The 18317-nt window shown below is 52.8% G+C and overlaps 2 pseudogenes; both read left to right on the top strand.

Annotated features, from left to right (window-relative positions):
* Positions 1-18317, top strand: part of LOC135405249 (zinc finger protein 91-like) — a 360615-nt pseudogene that overhangs the window by 72914 nt on the left and 269384 nt on the right.
* The window catches only part of LOC135404583 (zinc finger protein ZFP2-like), a 96376-nt pseudogene that overhangs the window by 72470 nt on the left and 5589 nt on the right, over positions 1-18317 (top strand).

The raw sequence follows: 18317 nt of genomic DNA, 5'->3' as shown, positions 1-18317 counted from the left end.
AACTTCTGGCTTAGTGTTCTTTATGTTATTAAAGTGTACATTGCAGGACTGCTCCAGTTTGTGATTCTAAAGGATATATATTGTCAGACTGTCTGCTCAGAGAGTATTTTCTCTGACTGCAGTAAGGTTTGACCTGGTGCCCTAAATATATCAATTTTCTTGCAGCCAGGTGACTTACTGTATTTCCAAGAGGGACCATCCACCAAGCTGACACTCCTCTTGGGACCTCCCATTCCACACACGTGACCATCAGTACCTACCAAAACAAGTAATTATTCTTTATCTTTTGTCTTGTGTGGCTTTCCTCTGCCAAGTGATGTGTGTGAGTAGTACAGACCTGAGATGTGGTGAAGTTTTGGGGCTTGGGGGAAGGAGGGGAGCAAGAAGACTGTTGTTGTTTGAAGCAGCCTGTTTGAGAGGTTTTCATGCAGCAAGCTTGATTGCTTTTTAATTGCTTATTTTATTATTTACCAGCTGTAGGCTTTAATGTGGAAAATGCTACAACTGCAAACTCACTTCTGTATTTAAAAAAATCTCTCATCAGTGGCTGAAGTTACTGTTCATTTCATAGCTCAGATAAAGAGTCATGAGTTACTCCTTTCATCACATTTTCTCCTGTATTTGATAGTCACCTGCACTAATCTTCTGACAGATTTGCTGCCAATTCTTCCTTGCAAACATTTTCTGCTTATCTGTGTTTTTTTTTTATCTCCTACCCCATGTATGCAAGTCAGATTTCTTATGACACACTCCCAGTCCTTGTGCCCACACTGTTATCACACAGGGAAATGTTCTTGCCAACCTAATCAGCCTCCCAGATGCTGGGTTTGGAGCCATTGGTCTGAGTTAGGAATTAGGAAGGGCAGAACAGGTTTGGGCATATTCTAGAAAACTGTGAGATGAATCTCTAACCACCAGCTGTGCCATTCTGGAAGCCAGGATGGGCTGGTAACTCTTCATCTGGCCACTCCTCCAACATGGAGAGAGGGTTAAGAGGAAGGTGCTCAAAGGTGTCAGTCTTCTTAAAAGTTGGGTTCAGATTATTTCAATTTACACATGTGTTCTTTTATTCAGAAGGTAAAAAAAAAACTAAACCCAAAAAACAGGAGAGGAAAAGGAAAAGCTGCTCTTCTTCCAAGGTTAAAAAGTGGAGTCATCCCCCGTTAAGGCTGTTGGTAATGAAGTGCTGACATCCTGCCTCTGCACCTCCTGTCAGCAAGTGCAGGGAAAACAAGCAGGAGTCCTGGTGCAGGCTGCTGTTCTGACTTGTAGATGGAAGTATGATCTGGAAGCATTTCCTTGGCAAATTGAAGAGAAATCCTTGAAAGCAGCTGTGGAGGAAGTGCTGGTGGAGGTGGCACTTCCAGGTATTTTCAGGTTTGTCTGGGCCAGATCCCAGCAGGAGAGAAGTGTGCACATGCGGGATAAGCAGGGCAGTTTGGAAAAGCAGTCCCTTCACAGCCCGGCTCCCCCCAGCTCCCTTTGGGGGTGACCCCCCGCCCCTCGCGCTCCCTTTGGGGTCCCCCCCGCTCTTTCCCCCCCGCCGCTTTCCCGCCGTGCCCGCCCCGCTCACCCGACAGGGCGGGGCCGGCAGGGACGGGGCGGGGACGGGCCGAGCGCTGATTGGCTGCGGCGGGGGCTCGAGAGGCGGGGCGTGCGCAGAGCGCCATGTTGTCTGCGGGGCAACGGTAGCGGCGGAGGTGCGGCAGCGCTCGGAGAGCGCGATTCTGGGGATCCGCTCGGGGCTGCGGGGAGCGCGGCTGTGGGTGGAAAGGGTGGAGGGCTCGGGAGGGTTTAGCCGAGGGGTTCGGGGGTTCCCGAGGGTCAGAGCGCGGGGCCTGGAACCCGTGCGGGGGGGTGGGGCTGTCCCAGCGCCCTGGCTGCACTGCGCAGGCGCGCCGGCGTTACCCGCCGGCATTACCCGCGACCCGCCATTACCGCTCCTGTCACAGCGCCCCCTGCCGGCCCGGCGGACCGACCCCAGGGAAAGGGGATCCCAATGCCTCCCCCCCGAACCCCAGAGACCCCCAACACGCAGCACACAGAGACCCCAAAGGGACTGGGGCCCGGGGGTTCCCTAAAGCCCAGCAGTGGGGTTCAGGGGATCTCCCAGCCCCCAGGGGAAGGAGTCGTGGGGGTGCCCCTCAAAGTCTGGGGGGGAGATGTACCACATCCGTGTAAGGGGCTCCCAGTGCCCCTCAGTACGGCCCAGTAACCCCCTCAGTGACCAGCCAGTGTGTCCCAGTGACCTCCCACTGCCCCCCAGTATGGCCCAGTGATGTTCCAGTGAGCACCCAATAGCCCCCAGTATGGCCCAGTAACCTGCCAGTGTCTCTCCCTGTGTCCTGATAATCCCCCAGTAACTCCCCAGTCCCTCCCAGTGCCCTCCCGGAATCTCTCAGTAACCCTCTAGTCCCTCCCAGTGCCCTCTGGTTCCCCCCAGTGTGTCCCAATATCCTCCAGTAATCACCCAGTGCCCTGCAAAGCCCCCCAACTGTCCCCAACGTGTCCCCAGATGCCCTTGGCCTTTCTGTGAGCGTGTGGGGGGGCATTTTTGGGGTCAAAGGGTCCAGGGGGGGCTCCTGGGGTGAGATGGAGGGTTGGGGACATCAGGGATGGGGCTTGGGGACAGTGGAATTGGGGGTGTCAAGGGGGGAATAATGGCAATGGGGAGGCCCTGGGGACATTAGAGACACCAGGCTTGTCTTGGAGTGTCAAGGGGGAATTAGGAACACCAAGAGGGTCTTGAGGACACCGGGGAGGTCTCAGGACTCAGCTGCTCTTGGTGCAGCCCCTCATCTCCACCCCAAACCTCTTTAACCTCCCCATAGGTCCCTTAACCTTCATTTTCCCTTTAGTCCCCTCCCCCCACAGACCCCTTTGATGCCCAAATGCCCCCAAAACCTGTTTTAACTCCCCCAAATACACCCAAAAGACCCCTAAACGCCCCCAAATCCCCATCCAAACCCCCAGATCCCTTCAAATCTCCCCCAGCCCCCCCCCCTCAAATCCATTCCAACCCGCCCCCAAAGAGGGGGGCACCCTGGCACCCTGGGACAGGAACACAGTGGGCTGTACTGGGGGCACTGGGCTGTACTGGGAGGGTACTGGGGGGGGCTCAGGTGTCCCAGGACAACGTGGCCCAGCTCCAGGAGAGCTCTGGGGAGCAGTGAGGAGGTACTGGTCTGTCCTGGTCTGTACTGATCTGTACTGGTTTGTACCCCCAATCCCCAAAGCCCCTCCCCAGCTCCCCCAGGACCCTCCCGCACCCCAAAGCCCCCCAGGCCCCTGACTTGGTCCTGCTGCCCCTTGAGCATCTGCAGCTGCTGCAGAACCAGGCATTTCATCAGCAAATGTGCAGGTGACACCAAGCTGGGGGTGTGTTGATGTGCTGGAAGGCAGGAGGGCTCTGCAGAGGGACCTGGCCCAGCTGGATCCATGGGCTGATTGCAAGGGGATGAGGTTCAAGCAGGCCAAGGGCCGGGTCCTGCCCTTTGGCCACAAGAAGCCCCGTCAGCCCCCCGGGCTGGGGCCAGAGTGTCTGGAGAGCAGGCAGGCAGAAAGGGAGCTGGGAGTGTGGATGGACAGGGAGCTGAAGAGGAGGCAGAGTGTGGCCAGGTGGCCAAGAGGGCCAGTGGATGGTGGCCTGTGTGAGGAAGAGTGTGTCAGCAGGAGCAGGGAAGTGATTGTTGGGCTGGACTGAGTGCTGGTGAGGCCACCCCTGGAGTGCTGTGTCCAACTCTGGGCCCCTGAGTTGAGGAAGGCCCTGGAGGGGCTGGAGCAGGTGCAGAGAAGAGCAGCGAGGCTGGGGAAGGGAGTGGAGCACAAGTGGTGTGAGGAGAGGCTGAGGGAGCTGGGGGTGTTGAGGCTGGAGAAGAGGAGGCTCAGGGGAGACCTCCTGACTGTCTGCAAGTCCCTGCCAGGAGGTTGGAGCCAGGTGGGGCTGTTGTGCCAGGAAGCAGCAGTAGGACAAGAGGACTGGGTCTTGACCTGTGCCAGGGGAGGTTTAGGTTGGATATTAGGAAGCAATTTTTTCGGGGGAGAGTAATCAGGCCTTGGAATGGGCTGGACAGGGAGGGGGTGGAGTCAGCGTCCCTGGAGGTGTTGAAAGTGAGAGTGGATGTGGCCTCAGTGCCATGGTCTGGGAAGCACAGCGGGGTTGGATCAAGGGTTGGACTTGATGATCTCGGAGGTCTTTTCCAACGTGGCTGATTCTGTGATTCTCTGATTCCCATTCCTATGGCAGCACATGCTTGAGGCTCTATCCCCAGGGTGATAGAGATGTCTGTCCATATCTATCTCCAAGGTTAGTCTGTAAATGTGTGGTGTTAGAAAAGCAGGCTAAGTTGTGGGCTGGTTGTAAAAGGAGAAGGAAGCCCAGAGGCCAGTGCAAGCAGGCAGCCCTGAGCTTGCACCTGATGTCCCCTCCCTGCAGGTTCCTGTCCTTGAGCCCAGGCCCTGAGGTGAGGCTGAGAAGTGGCGCGGAGGTGAGCCCAGAGCTGTCCCTGAGGTGAGGCTGAGAGTAAGTGCAAGGCAGAGGTGCTGCTGAGGAAGGAGAGCCCCGTGGTGGGGAAGAGGCGAAGGTGCCCATCCCGAGCAGGTGCTGTGTCCATCCCCTGTGTGCCAGGTGAGCTGGGGCTTTGCTGCAGAGCTGCGGGCGCTGATTTGAGCGTCTCCAAGTGCTGAGATGGTGGGCACCCAGGAACACAAACTGTGCCTGGCCACGGAGCCTGCAAGGAGGAGCAGAGACAGCCCTGGCAGTGTGGGGGGCCAGGTTGTCCCTGTGCCTTCCCCTGCAGGCCCTGTCTGTCCCTGCTGGGCCCCTGTCCATCCCCATCAGGTCCCTGCCCATCCCCCCCGGGCTGAGCTCCCCCCAGGAAGTGCCGTGGAGCTGAAGCTGCTGCCATCCCCCCCCTGCAGCCGCTGCCCCAGGCAAGGGAGCAGCAAAGGCAGGGCCAGGAGCAGAGGCAGCAGCAGGGGAGCCCTGGGGGGGCCGGGAAGCTCTTGTGTGGGTCAGGAAAGAGGCGCTGGGCACGAGGCCGGGGCTGTGCTGAGCAGGCCCAGCCCTCACATCCCCCCAGCCAACGCCGGCTGCCCGGGGGGCTTGGGAGGGACCCCCAGCCCGTGTGCCCCACACTGAGCTGGCAGAGAGAGAGCCAAGGGACAGGGCCACGGGCAGGGCCACGGGTGAGGGACAGGCAGGGCCATTGCAGGGCCACGGTGAGGGCACAGCCTGTGGCAGCAGAGCTGCCCAGGGCCGGGGGCAGCCGGGGGTGTTGGTACCAGGCAGTGGTGGGGCTGAGCAGAGCAGGAGGCCTCTTGCAGACCCCTGGAGCAGCCTCCCACTTGCCAGCCCCGCCCTGGTGGGGTGACACTGTCCCCTCCCTACAGGACACTCCCACAGAACTCTTTGGGGGGGCCTTTTGTGTCTTTTGCTGGTTCCTGATTCCTTCTGGGGACCTGAGGGAGCCTCTGCAATCCCATCCATGGGGCACAATCTCCTGTGCAGAGTTTGACTCACTGCAGACTTTGCAGGGAAATCTGTGCTGGCAGCTGCATCCTGAGCCCAAGGTCAGTTTGTATCCTAGAGTGCTGATCCATCCTGGGGACCCAAGGGATCCTCTGCCACTCCATCCATGCAGCAGGAGTCACCCTCCTGCCCTTGACTCCCTGCAGAGGAACAAGTGCCATCTCTCTGTTTGGGAGAAGCCAGATGCTGCCCCTGGGCCATCAGAAGTGGTGCTGAAGCCTCTTTCAGCCCAGCCCCTGGTGCAGTTTTCTCATCCCCTCACTGAGTGCCCGCTCCCCCAGCCGGCACTGACCAACCAGGGCGTTTGGCACATGTGGTTTGGTGGTTTGGAGAAACAGCCCTGGGCTAGCAGGGGGCCAGATAACCTCGAGGAACAGCCCTAGCAAGGTCCCTGCACTGGCAGAAGGCCAGAGGATCACTGCTCCACAGAACCGGCTTGAGCTCTGGGTGACCCTGAGCTGAAGGGCCTGTGACCTGTGGATGAGTCCAGGATGGAGCAGAGACCCCCCTGCAGCCCGGGAGGTGCCCACGCTGGAGTAGGGGATGCCCAAAGGAGGCTGAGAGCCCCTGGGAAGCCCCTGCAGAGCCGAGGGAGCAAAGCCCTGGTTTCCCAGGCTGCCCCCACACCCCAGTTTGTTTTTGGGAGAGTTTTTTTGGTCTAATCTTCATATTTTGGAGTATTTTTTTAGCTGAATCTCAACTTTTTGCAGTTTGGGTGGGTGAGGGTCTTCTTATTTCTGAGGAGTTTTTGTCTGAATTGTGATGGTTTGGGTTTTTCTGGGCTGAATCTTGGTGTTTTGGAGGTTTTTATGGTCACAGGATGCCTGGTGAGTTCTAGAGATGGACTTGGGCAGGAGGAACCCCCAAGCCAACACGCTCAGCCCTTGTTTTCCCCCCATCAGGATTTGTCCTTCCCAAAGCTTGGGCGGATGGAGGAGGAGGCTGCGAGGAAGAGGAAGATGCCTTGGGCCCCCCAGGCAGGTGAGGAGGAAGTCAGTGTCCCTTTGGGCGGGTGTTGTGCTGGCTCTGTCAGCCGAGCATGGCCCCGGCTGCAGGACAACCCCGCTGGCGCCGCCGTCCTGCCGGGGCCGGAGTTGGGGGGATGTCCTTGGCCTTCCCTGTGGGCCGGAGGCAAATCCCCTGCCTGTCCTTCTTGCTTCCTGCCCCAGGCCCCGAGCTGAGGACGGAGAGCCCGGAGGACAAATCCCCCCGTGAGACCCTGGTGGGAGAGGCCGTTTTGAAGGGCTCCCCGGCGCAGGAAGGCAGCGGGGAGGAAAAGGGCCGGAGATCCCCCCGCAGGAGGGGCTCCAAAGCCATCCCAGGGTGCTCTGAGGAGGAAAGAGCCAGCCTGTGCCAGGAAGGCAGACAGAGCTTCCGCAGGACCTCTGACCTCGTAGTCCAGAGGCAACCTCCCTCTAGAAAAAAGCCCTTCAAGTGCTTGGAATGTGGGAAGAGTTTCAGGAGGAGCTTCCACCTGATACGACACCAGCAGATCCACACAGGGGAACAGCCCTACACGTGTGGGGAGTGTGGGAAGAGCTTCAGGGACAGCTCTGATCTCCTCACGCACCAGCGCATCCACACTGGGGAACGGCCCTACAAGTGCTTGGAGTGTGGAAAGGGGTTTCACACCAGCTCCAGTCTCCTCAGGCACCAGCAGACGCACACGGATGAGAGGCCCTTCCGCTGCACCGACTGTGGGAAGGACTTCATCCAGAACTCCGACCTCGTCACCCACCGGCGCATTCACACAGGGGAGAGGCCCTACAAGTGCTTGGAATGTGGAAAGAGGTTTCAGACCAGCTCCAGTCTCCTCCTGCACCAGCGGACGCACACGGATGAGAGGCCCTTCCGCTGCACCGACTGCGGGAAGGGCTTCAAGCAGAACTCCAACCTCGTCACCCACCGGCGCATCCACACCGGGGAAAGGCCCTACAAGTGTGGGGAGTGTGGGAAGAGCTTCACCGACAGCTCTAATTTGACCAAACACCAGCGGACCCACCGGTAAGAGAAAGAGAAACCCTACCAGTTTCCCAACCGTGGGAAGAGCTTCGGCCGCTGCTTCCACCCTGAATGAAGCCCCTGATTGTGAGGCAACCCCTGGAGTCCAGTGACTGTCACTCCATCACTTTTGACCAGAAACGGCCAGTCCCCTTTCCCAGGGGCAGGTTCTTTCAACAGAATCCTTCCTGGAGGATGTTTGGAGATTCCTGCCTTGGCTGGGGACCCCCCATGGTCAGTGCTGGAGGTTGAGAGCAGAGATCTCCCCACAAGCGTTGGTCTGGGGAAGTTTTATCCATCTCTAAGAATTATTGCTTTTGTGGCAGCTTGAGTAGAATTGCTTCAACAATTGCTTTAGTGTAGAGCACTGTCCTCTCTTATCCTGTACTCCTGGTAGTTTTAGTGTGTATTTTGTGCAGTAAATAATTATGATGAAAATCTTTTGTCTGATCATTTGTAACCCTAAGTAATTCATTTGTATCAATAGATCTGATTTGCCATCAGTAAAACCTGGAGGACAAAAGTGATTCTGTCACACCTCTGTAATTACTCTAAACTGAAACTGTTGGCATGATCCAAGGCTGAGATAGGATCCAGCAGCCCCCAGCACACCACAGGAAGTTGGAAGCTCAAGGCCTGCCCCCCCATTTCCTAACCCCCTTGTGCCCAAAGACCCCCATAGGACTGTGGGACCTGCCAGACTATCCCTCCTTTTCCACCCTTTTCCCTGTTCCTCCCACTTTCCCATTGTCCCCTCAATCTCCAATTTTCCCCCAAAACAGTTTTGGGGTCCCAACCAATACTTTTTGCCCCCTCTCCTGTGGGCACTGAAGGAGAAAATGAGGCTGCACACACAGAGTTCCATTTTGGGACTTGTCCTCCCATCTTTCCGGCGTCCCCCTTTCATTGGGTTTCCTTTGGAAACAGCACCTGGGCTTTGTCTTTTAGTCCACTGAAATTCCCAGCATGGCCCCAAAGCAGTGCCCTGATCCCACACATTCCCCTCCCCTCATGTGCTGGCTGTGTTCAGCCACCAGAGAAAAACACAGGCTACCATGCAGAGTGTTCCAAGTGGTTTCCACTTTGGCAAACAGCACTCTCTGGATGGAAAACACCAGTCAAGGCCAAAACACTCCTTTTGGATCCTGATTAACTGAATGCAGCTGCTGCTGCCTTAACTTTTTCCCACAAAAAATCTCAGGGTTCCTTTGCTTCCAGGAGGCCCCACATGTCACAATGGCCCCTTGATTCCATGAGCTTCCCCAGTCTCCAAAGGTTCCTTTAGTTCCACGAGACCCTGCAGTCCCCAAATGCCCTTTGGATTCTCGGAGATTTCCCATTGTCCCAGGGTCCCTTGTGCTTCAGAAGGAGCTGCAGTGGGACAGTGACCCCTTGGTTCTGTGAGCTCTGCAGTGTTCCAGGAATCCTTGGGTTCCAGGAGAGCCTGCAGTTTCACAAGGAGCACTTGAATGCAGGAGGTTCTGCAGGGTCCCAATGGCCCCTGGATTCTGGGAGGTTCAGAAATATCTCAGGCCTGAGAAAACTGGGATTGTTGAAGATGGAGAAGAGAAGGCTTTGGGCTGACCTAATTGTGGTTTTCCAGTGCCTGAAGGGAGCCAACCAGAAAGATGGAGAGAGTTTGGACAAGGGCCTGGAGTGACAGGACAAGGGGCAGTGGCTTCACATGCATAGAGGGAAGGGTTGGAGGAAATAGTAGGAAGGAATTCTTTTCTATGAGGATGTTGAGATGCTCTTGAAGGCCCCTCCGAAGCCAAAGCATTCCATGATTGTGGGACTGGTGGGTGAGGTGGTGGTTGGAACCATCTGGGGCACAGGGACCCAAAATGAGGGAGTTTTCCATTGTGGGGGAAGGAAGGAGGGGGCAGCAGAACTGACCCCTTGGACACCTGGCAGGCAGGCTTTGGCTGGAAGCTGGTGATGGGGAGCTGAGTGAAGCCCCCACAATGCAGGAGGAAATGGTCAGTGACCTGCTCTGCCAGTGAGACCCCCCCAAGTGCCTGGGCCCACATGGGATACAGCCAAGAGTCCTGAGGGAGCTGGAGAAAGAGCTGGCCAAGCCACTCTCACTCATTCCCCAGCAGTGCTGCACAACTGCACAAGTCCCAGCTGACTGGCAACAAGCACATGGGATGCCCATGCACAGGAAGGGCCAAAAGGAGCATCTGGGGAACTCCTGGCCTGTCCCATTGACCTCAGGACCAGGGAAGTCCATGCAGCAGATCCTCCTCAGTACCACCCCATGGCAGGGGCAGGACAACCAGGGGATCAGGCCCAGCCAGCGTGGGGTTGGGAAAGGCAGGTCCTGCCTGACCAACCTCATCTCCTTCTCTGACAAAGGACCCGCTCAGCAGCTGAGGGAAAGGCTGGGATGTGTCTCTGTGGAATTCCAGAAAGCCTTTGGCACCATCTCCCCCAGCATCTCCTGCACAAACTGGCTGCTCATGGCTTGCCCAGGGAACTGTTTGCTGGGTGACAAAGTGTCTGATGCCCAGGGAGTGGTGGGGAATGGAAGGAAATCCAGGTGGGGCCAGTCACTCGTGGGGTTCCCAAGGGCTCAGGGTTGGGGCTGCTTCTGGATGATCTGGGTGATTCTGGATGATATGGGCCAGGGGATCGAGTGCCCCCTCCGGAAAGTCATGGATAACACCATGTTGTGTTTGATTTTGGATGTGCTGGAGGGCAGGAAGGCTCTGCAGAGGGCTCTGGACAGGCTGGATCAATAAGGCCAAGTGTCAGGGCCTGCCCTTGGGTCCCAACAACCCCCTGGAACGCTCCAGGCTGGGGACAGAGGGGCTGGAGAGCTGCTCAGCAGGAAGGGACTTGGGGGTGCTGCTTGACAGGGGCTGGATATGAGGCAGAGTGTGCCCAGGGGGGCAAGAAGGCCAAGGGCATCGTGGCCTTGGTGGAGAAGAGTGTGGCCAGCAGGAGCAGAGAACTGATTGCCCCTCTGTGCTGGGCACTGGGGAGGCCCCAGCTGGAGTGCTGTGTCCAGTTCTGGCCCCTCAGTGCCAAAAGGCCCTTGAGGGGCTGGAGCGTGTCCAGAGAAGGGAACGGAGCTGGGGAAGGCTCTGGAAAACATGTCTGCTGAGGGACGGCTGAGGGAACTGGGCTTGTTGAGTGTGGAGAAGGGGAGGCTCAGGGGGGACCTCATTGCTCTCTGCAATGACCTGAAAGGAGGTTTTAGTGGGTGTGGGGGTAGGTCTCTTCTGCAAAGCCTTTAGTGACAGGAAGAGAGGAAATGGCCTTAAATTGCTTTGGGCAAGGTTCACATTACATATTCAAAACCATTTTTCCCCTGACAGAGTGTTCAGGCATTGGAACAAGTAGCCCAGGGAGGTGGTGGAGTCTCTGGAAGCATTCAGGTGGCATCTGGATGTAGCACTTTGGGATGGGATTTAGGGGTGATTCTGGTGGTGCTGGGTTGACAGTTGGACTAGAAGATCTGGAAGGTCTCTTTCAACATTGATGATTCTGTGATTCTCTGAGCTGTCATCCCTGTTTGCAGGTTTGTGCTCTAACAAGACCCAGAGGATGTTTTCTCTGTTGGGTCCACAGAGATTGTGTTGTGTGAGCTTTTTTCCTCTATAATCAAAACAAGGAGTAATTAATGCTAAATCCAGCAGGTGGCTTTCAAGTAATAACTTGGTCCAGTTTGTCCCACTGTGTACAAACAGGTGAGGAAAATCTGGAACTTTAGAAGGGTTAGTTTTTTACCTCATTAGCAGGATATCCAGGGGTGCACCAAGTGCCTTCCAGTGAGGAGCACAAGAGATGATTAGACAGTGACGATATTGTTCTAATGTTAATCTCACTGGAGCACAGAGTGAGATCACTTCTGAGTTATGATTCTTTAATTAGTGATTGGGAATAAAGTGAAAATCACATTGTTGATGACACTTTAGTATTTATTTCACACTCTTAACACTAAGGTATTTTGCAGCTGGACTTTGAATAAGGTTCCATGGTATATTGCAAATTTCTATCTCAAGGTAACAGTCTACTTCTTCCCAAAGAAATTCTCAGCAGCTAACACCCTTCCTTCATCTTGCTCTTTCACTGGTGGCTTGAGCTTGTTGCTCCTTTGGGTAAATACCCGTTTGACACAATGCACTGGGCAGCTTCTGCCAAGTGCCACTGAATCTCACTTCCTCCCTTGCCTTGAGGTCGTTGTGCTTTAAGAATCTGGCTGTTCAGATGCCCTGAAATGTCTCTAGTATTTCAATGGGAAGAAGCTTCAAGATGTGCTGTTTGGCACACATGAAAAATGACCTGCCCAGAGAGCCATGGAAATGTAGGTGCTGCTCGGTAATGCCCCTTGACTGGGACAGGCACTGCTGAGGATGTTTTCCTTCCCCTCTCTGATTCCATTCCCTCTGATTTCTGCAGACTCCTTGTGGTCAGATTTTGCACTGTACAGTTTGAGAAGTTAGTGCAGATGTGTGTTTGCAGGCATGTTCTTCTTCTGTATTCCCTGATCAAATTCTGTAAACTGATACCTGGCTTGAGCTTTTTTTTCCCCCCCATAGTACTATTTTTATTTATTTCTACAGAACAGCTGAAGAAAATGAAGGCACACTTAGCCCCAGTTTACTTGCTGCTGTAATCTCTTGACCTGTTATTCTTTTCCCCTCCCCCAAACTGATGGGTAACTGTGAAACCCAAGCTCAGGAATGTGGTTGGAATTCCAGGCCCCAGTCTGGGGGAGGGGACACTCTCAGTCCCCAGGGGAAGAAGCCACTGCTTTGTTTATCAACAGGGAAAGGAAAGCCCAGGATTTCTGGTTCTCCAAGCAGCAGCACTGGCAGGGAAGAGCTGCTGGCTTGGATGCAAGATAGTTGATAGAAAAGTAGTGATGGCTCACAGGGGGAGAGGAAAAACATGTTATTTGGGGCTGTAGAGGGGGAGGATGACAAGCTAACAAGGTAGTGGAAGCCACAGGAACAGGAAACGGAGGGCTTAGAGGAGACAGATCAGGACAGAAGGAGAGACCATCATGTTTCAGCCCCTGAATATCAAAACTTAGGAGATAATGAAGGAAAGTAGAAATGAAGCTCACCTGTCCTTTGGTGAGTTTCCAAATGGATCAGCTGTCATATTTTAAGGAGGGTGTATTCCAGGGAACTTAACACAGAAAAGTGACCCCATCAAATGACACATGTATAGGGATTCCTTATGGGTGATTTTTACATGAGAGAACACATACACATGCAAAGATTTGAAAGCATTTTGGAACAAAAAATATTGAAAGAGCCAAATCTATAAATAGTCACTTGGAGAGATACTCAGCACAAACAATATATTTGCATTTTCATGTTTTGCTCATGTGCACATGCAAATCAGTTTGTAGGACCTGTATTTTGAGTTCATATAGTCATACAGATAACTATACATAAAGACATCGTATTGAAGTTCTGATTTTATCCCAAAATCTATGTTCATCAAATTGTTACTTAAAGATGTTCTAAGACAGTACCATGCATTAGTACCTCTCATTTTAAAATGTGTTAAAAACAGATTTTTTTTTTGTCCTTGATGTTTCTACAGAGTACTTAAATTTTACTCTACATTTCAGAGCACTTTAATCCAGTGCTCACAAGCCAATCTACATCTTCATGACAGAGTTCCCATTTAAAAATACAGACAGCATAATGCTACTGGTAATTAAGCTTTTACTGCCTGCTTTTCTACAGTGGTCTGAGCTGTAGTTTTGCTGTGGTGGTTCCAATTCCTAAACTTAAATGTATTTATACCATGTTTGTAGGCAGCAGGCCCAGTCTTCACATAAGGTTAAATACATAACACTGGAATCTCTCTGCTGTTAACAGACACAAACATGTCTATTGAACCTGTATACTTTGGAATTTGGTTCTGTTGCTGTATTTACTTTGTAAAATGCTGTGGAACAGATTTGGAGAGGGCATTTGTGTTTCCATTTGTGAATGGTATTACTGCGTTTTGAGGGTGTGAACTGATTTGTTTGGATCTAAAAGACTACCATGTGCATCATGTTAGGGCTTCAGTCACAAAAGATTTTGTAAGAGTTGAGCTGTACTCTAAGAAATTATTGTCTTTCCAGGGCTGGTTTTTGTGGGGTTTTTTGGTGTTGTTTTTTTTTTTTTTTTTTTTTTTTCTGGCCAGAAAAACCCTGTGTCTGTGTTTGTTGGTAGGGGCAGAAACACTTTGAACCTGGAAAATAAGTATGGCCTCTTAATTGTAATTTTAAGTAAAGGTAGTAGCTTCTGAGACAAAAAAAATGCATTCTTAATTCATTACTGATTCTTTCAACACGGAATTCTGTGAGTGTGTTTCAGTGCAAACAGTGTCTCTAAATTTGAGTATGGTCATTGTGCTGCAACAAGTTTAATCAGGGAACTTGCACATGACAGAGAAGAAAATCTCTGAGCTGGCTCTAAATGAGGCTGAGTTAGTCCACTCTAATCCCTGCACACTCACAGAGGAAATGGATCAGTTCTGGAGCTTTTATTTCTCTTTCTCATATCTAAATACACACATCTAAACATCCAAATGTTCACACATGGTGTATATATAATACATATATATATATATGTTAGGATGCAGCCCTAATCTGTACAGGAACACACAGAGCTGTATTCACTCCCAGTTTCACCCATGATGTTAAGGAATGGATTTCAGTGCTCATTTTGTTAGGAATGTCTGTTTGGTTGAAGACACAGCTTATGTTGGATTGTGTGTAAATACAGAGAGTTAATTGGGTTTATCTGATAACCTGGCAGAAAGAGAGAGGAGCAGGACAAACTGTTTTCAGTAACTGTGCTGTTCAGACACCTGATAAGATGGAGAGTGCTTTGGAACTACTGATGTCCTTTGAATAAGAAAAGAATAATCAGGTCCATTGGCACTGGCTTATCAGGAAGGAAGTAAAATGCCAGCACTTTTACATGAGCAAAAGGAAATGTTTTAGACACTTTGGGCCATTTTTCCATTGAAATTAAATAGCAGGGTGCTTTTGAGTGTGCTGTAAGGAGTGGAAGGATTTATTACTTTGTCAGAATGACAGGTGAATGTGTTCAGAGAGGAGTCCTCAGCAACAAGAACAGCTCTTTGGATAAGTGGCCACATCTATTCCTGCTTTTGGTAGAGATTCAGTAATTCCCTCCTTTCTTTCTCTGTGAAGTGCAGTGGCTCCCTTACAATGTGCAGTTTTTCAGAGTGTCACACACTTGTGCATTTTGTAATATCCTGGCAGCATGTTTGATATTGGGCGTGTAACAGGCTGTTCATAAAATAATGCTGGATCATTGACTGGTGTGTCCTCTGCCTTCAGTCACTGGGTATTTTCAGGTTCCAAAAAGAATATATCTCAGCCTGTGCTGGGAAGGGAAGGTGTGATTCACCATTAACTTACCCCATCAGGCATGAAACATGCTCAGATGCACTATTGTCTTCTCAAAGTTGACTGATTTTTATTTCTGTACCTGTTCAAAATTGATTTCTAGGTTCTTTCACATGCTTACAATTAATTTTGGGATATTCAAATTCAATAAATGATAGTGCACAAACATATTTGATTGATTTTGGATTCTAATTGATTCCTGTCAATGAGATCCCTGTGACACTCTGAAATCAATGCTATGGGATTCAACCAAGGCACCACTGTTCTCTACATTAGGTAGCAGTTGGGAATTTAGGAACTAAATGTTCAGAAGCTATAAATGGAGAAAATGTTTAGATTTCAATAGCCCTTTGTTTGGCATTTATTCACCCAAATATGTTTCTTGAGAAACTTAGTTTTCCAAAGGGCAGGCTTTCAGTAAAAGAAAGGTCATTGATTTAAGGTTTATTAAATTTTAGCTAAAAACAACAGGCTCCATTGGGATGTAAAATAATTTAAGTATTTCCTGCAGGCAACCTTCATGCTTTAGAGCTGTTGCTCAAAGGTTTCATTCTTCTCTGAAGATGTCAACTGTAAATATAAAAATGACTCACTGAAAATGTAATGGTTCAAAGATTCTAACTGAAATAAAAATTCCTGCCTGGGGAAAGCACTATAATCAAAATAAAGTGCTCTTAACTTTTTTTCCTGTGGAGGCCGCACTTGAAAAGAGTGCTTCAAGGCAGCAGGGTTGGTAGGGAATGCCAGTTTTTATTTATTTATTTATCTACTCTCCCCCACAGATGATGATAGTCCAGCTTTGGAATCAGCAACACACTTCAGCCACTAATACAAGGCAATATGTGAGCTGCTGCCGCTTCCAAAATGCAGTATCCTGGCATTTCAGTCAACTTTATAATCTGGCAAAAACCCACTTGGCAATATTAAAATCTAGCTTCTGAAGCACTTTTATTTCTGAAAGCTTTTTATGTCTTTTTATATCTCCTTAGCATATATTAAATTTCTTGGGAGCAGTGGCCAGGATGTACACTTGATGGATCACTGGGGTGGGGAGTTTCCCCCTAGGCCCTTGTTTGTTTTTTTTTTTCCTCCCCTTTAATTTTAAAAAGAGGTGTGATAATTGTGCATTAGGTAATGCTGGAACATGAATCCTGCAGATGCAGCTGTTTGACACCATTAACATGGGGGGTTTGTACCATTGTTAGGTAAGTTAGCAGAGATTTTCCAAGCTAAGAAGGACAGCCTGCTGCCAAGCTCTGGCAACTCTCTTAAGAAACCTTTTGCTTCAAGGATGCCCTGAGGAAAATGATGACTGTAATCTTTTCTAAAGGCACAAAGGGCCTGTTTTCTCTTCCATAGCATTCAGAATGGGACTCCTTGTTCCAGCCTGCCTGCTCAGGTTTTTGTGGTGCTGGGTTAGGGTTTTCATGTGTTTTTTCTCCTGGGATAAAGTTGTGTACAGTGAATATTGATTATTCATCCCATGTCTGGGTCACTGTCTACATCGTGAATTTGACTCAGAGTCTGTGTAAATGAGGAATGCATTGAAACAAAGTCAAGGATCCTTCAGTGACTTGTTTCTCCGAGTTCAGTCTTCTGAGACCTCTGATGAGTCTGGCAGGGCAGTGCCTGTGTGCAGAGGGGCAGGGAAACAGAGTCCCAGCACAGCAGCAGTGCCAGGGAGCAGCAGCATTTGGCCTGTTGAGAGCTGCTCTTTTTCTCCTGCCCCCCTCCCCTTCTGGGCCTCGGCTGAGGCCTCAGTGCTCTGGGCCTTGGTCCCTGGGCTGGGCTGGGTCAGTCCTGTGGCCATGGCACTGCTGGCATGAGCTGGGCTCCACTGCACTCTTTCCACCACACAAGGGGCTCCATTTGCTCCGGGCACAGCCTGAAGCCTCAGCTCTTCTTCTCCAGGGCTCTCAAGAACAAGGCCAAGGAGCAGACTCTCCAGAGGGTCCCTGCCTTGCTGGTTTCTCCCTGGAGTCCGTGTGCTGCCCTCAGGGTCCCACTGTGGGGGCTGGAGGGGCTGAGGCTGCTCCAGCTGGTGCTGGTGGTGGCCAGTGCCCCTGGAGATGGCAAATGGGGCCTGAGGAGCCCGGGGCCGATTCTCTGCTGCTGTGCTGGGGAGCGGGGCTGGCCCTGGGGCTGCAGGAGCTGCCTGAGCTGATGATGTGCTGAGCATTGCAGACCCAGAGGGCCTGTCCCTGAGCTCCATGGCCTCCATGTCCTGCTGCAGGGCCAGACCTGAGTGTGCTGCTCTGCTGGGCTGGGGCAGGGGCAGGGAGATGGGGGGACCAGGGAGGGGCTGGACTGGGCAGTGCCAGGGAGGGGAAAACCCCAATGTTGAGCTGAAGTGTGTGAGTGGGCAGGGTGGGGGCTCTGCTGCCGCTGGGGCACCTCTGGTGTCAGCGTTTCCTTTGGCAGCACACCTTATCTCAGACAAGATAGTTTTCCAATGTTGGCTTTCCCCCCTCTTTCCCAAGGTTTTCTTTTTTGTTTTTTGTTCCCCTGAGGGGAAAAGGGGGAATAGAAGCACATGCTGATCTCTGGTTTTATCTGTATACAAAAGGGAGCTGGGGTGGGGAGGGAGGGGGGAGACAAAGCGATTTCTCTCTCTATTCTCTCTCTTTTATCCCATTCCCGCCTCCCTCGCCACACCCCGGGCGACTGTTTCACCGCCGCCCCTCCTCGCCCGTCCCGCGGGGCAGCTCTTTCAGCTCCGGGGCGGCGGAGACTCCCCCGGCGCGGCCCTTTGGTTTTCCTTGGTTTATTCTCCGGAGCTGATTCCGTTCCGAGCTCGCCCCCCCTCTCTGGCGACCCCCGCCAGGGCCCGTCCCGGGGCGGCTCCTTCAGTGCCATGGGCGGCGGGGACCCCTCGGGGCGGCTCCCCCAGGGCCCCGCCCGCCGCCGCCGCTCCCCGGGGCCCTCCCCGCTTCCTGCCGGGATCGGACACCGCCGGCGGCCCCGGCCCTGCCGGGCTCCATCAGCCTGAGCAATTGCTGCCAAGGAGGGGCCGGGGGCTTCCTCTTGGCCTTCGTCTCCCTGGCGCTGGGGCTCGGCTTCTACCTGCGCCAGAAGGTGAGGGGGGTCCCAGGGGGTCGTGTGTCCCCCCAGAACGTCTGTGCCCCCCCGGGGACCCCCCACCCCGGTGTCACCCCCTTTTCTCTCCCCACAGAGCTCCTGAGCCGGCGGCGGCCGCAGCCCCTCCCCGGGGCCTCGGGCCCAGCCTGGACCCCTCCTGTCCCTGTGAGGATTTTGGGGGGGTCGTGTGTCCCCCCCTCCCCTGCTGCCACTCCTGATCCCAGGAAAGCTTCCCAGTTCTCCCCAGTCCCGGTTATTGGGGGGCAGTGGGGAAGGGGCTTGAGGGAATCCCAAGGGGTGGAGCCGAGTTTG

This window comes from Pseudopipra pipra, chromosome W (assembly GCF_036250125.1).
Source record: "Pseudopipra pipra isolate bDixPip1 chromosome W, bDixPip1.hap1, whole genome shotgun sequence".
Classification (NCBI taxonomy): domain Eukaryota; kingdom Metazoa; phylum Chordata; class Aves; order Passeriformes; family Pipridae; genus Pseudopipra; species Pseudopipra pipra.
Note: the sequence above shows the minus strand (reverse complement) of the source record. Positions and strands in the feature narration are given on the sequence as shown.